This window comes from Arachis duranensis, chromosome 9, assembly GCF_000817695.3.
Source record: "Arachis duranensis cultivar V14167 chromosome 9, aradu.V14167.gnm2.J7QH, whole genome shotgun sequence".
In the NCBI taxonomy this organism is placed as follows: Eukaryota; Viridiplantae; Streptophyta; class Magnoliopsida; order Fabales; family Fabaceae; genus Arachis; species Arachis duranensis.
The window spans coordinates 107825842-107828260 of NC_029780.3; positions in this window are offsets into that span (position 1 = coordinate 107825842).

Below are 2419 nucleotides of genomic sequence, written 5' to 3' on the forward strand. Positions count from 1 at the left end.
TGGGTGGGGTTGGGGTGGTGGTAGTGGGGGGAAAGTGGTGGAGCTGGAGGTGGATCAGGACGGGGAGGTGGTAGTACCTCCAGGGGGCATGTTGCTGGGCATCAAGCTGATACAGATGTTGCAGGGGTTGAGGGCACTTTATTTCATTGTACTACTGAGGGTGGGAGTGGAGGTGTCCAGGCCGATACGGCCACGTTGTTCTCCGACTTCGGTAGCCCGAACCAGATGGAGCAGGTATTCGGCGCTGGTTCAGAGTTTTTTGCAGACTTTGCCCAGTTTGGGAGCCCAGCTGGTGATTACAGGCCACAGTTTGATGGTGTTGCGGTGGATCTCAACGTCGATTTGAATGAAGTGCCAACTGGTTATCAAGGAGGCGAATTTTCTTTGGGAGGCACTCCGGCATCCGCCCTTGGGGGACTGAGACAACACCCACTGCCTGTTCTGCCGGAGCCTGCAGATGCCGCTGATAGCAGGCCCCCAGATGCGTTTGTCCCAGTCACGCAGTGGAGGAAGCGGGTGATCAAGCCGGCAAAGTGTGGCATTGGTTCACACATGTGTTAGTTATCGGACTCGGATAGATCTCGGCCACTCAGTAGTGTTGTTTTTATAGTTGGTCTTATGATTTATGTTACTTGTGTTTGGTACATGTTTATGTTTGGTACATGTTTATGCTACTTTATCGGGTTTGTATCTTTACATTTGGTACATGTTTATGCTACTTTATGGGTTTGTATCTTTTCATTTGGTACATGTTTATGTTACTTCATTTGGTATATGTTTTGTTCGCATATCACTAGCATGAGATAATACAAAATGATTATAAGTCCAAACAAAAGCATAGTCACTGTAAATTAAGAACACACAAATTGAAATACATATAAATCACCTTAACAAAGGTTTATAATGAATGTAAAAAAAGTACACGACATATTATAAAGAAGCATGAGCAATAGTAAAGATTCATAAGCTAACGGTGCCTATGCATTGCTACCTTCATGCGATCCAGAAGCTCCCGGGCGTTGTGGACAGTTTCTTCTGGTATGACCTGGGGTCCTACACAGTCCACATCTCTTGGGTCTATCCGGATCCGCCTCATCCATACTATTCCTTATTCTAGTGCTCCGAGGTCTTCCAACTGCAGCCCGCATCATGCCAGGATCGGGGATGACACGAGGTCCCTCGTATACGGGTAAGAAATCATCCTGGATAGGCGGAGAGAAACCCATGTTGTAAACATTGAACACGGTCTTCATGCGGTACACATCATCAACGTAAATCCTCCAGTCTAGTCTACAAAATGAGCATGCTGCAAGCACATGACGACACGGGTAGTGGAGGGCTTGAAAGTACCCACAGTCGCATGTGCGGGCGGATAGAGACACCCGACACACACTCATTGCAATCCAACCCATAGTCGGCGCAAGTTCCTCAATGACAAACTCAGAGTTTTCCCTATCATACAGATCCACCCGCACATTTCTAGAGGCTTGTAGATTCCTCTCGATCGCCTTCACAAGGGTCTGACAAAATTCTTGTTTTGCCCCGATCTGAGACTTAGCCTCCTTTCCCTTCCTCACAAAGATCTCGGCCAAACGCCCATATGTTGACTTAACTAACGAACCCACCGGGAGGTTGTGTGTACCTTTAAACACAGCGTTGATATACTCAGAGATGTTAGTCGTCATATGACCATATCGACGACCACCATCCCGATATTGGGTCCACAACTCCAACCCAATCCTATCGCACCATTCAACTATTGCAGGATCTTCCTTCCGCAAAATGTCCATGTAATACCGGTGATCCTCTTCAGTCTTTGCATATGCGGCATTAACGAGAATCCTCCGGGCTTCCTTAGACTTGTATGATAGTGTGAAGTTAGTCGCGATGTGTCGCACACAAAATGCACGGTATGCCGTCGGTGGGAGCCATCCACCGTCCTCCGCAAGCAATGCAGCCTTGATGGCATTGTGCCGATCAGACATGACTAAAATGTCGGGTTGAGGGGTGAGATGCTGGTAGAGGTGAGTGAGGAAAAACTTCCACGAATCGGTGTTTTCGCCTTCGACTAACCCGAAAGCCACTGGGAGAATGTTCGAGTTTCCATCTTGGGCAATAGCCATTAGAAGAGTGCCGCCATACTTCCCATACAAATGGATCCCATCGATGGATATCAGCGGCTTGCAATACTTAAATGCCTCAATGCATGGAGGAAACGTCCAAAATAGTCGATAAAAGAAAACTGTTGACGCATCCACAGTATTACCTATCCTCACAGGCGAAGTGCGCAAAAGCGCAATAGTCCCCGGTATATACAACTGAACCCCGATGATCCAGCATGGTATGTGGTTGTAAGACTCCTCCTAATCTCCATATATCTGAGCAATTGCCTTCTGCTTGCCCATCCAAACCTTCCTGT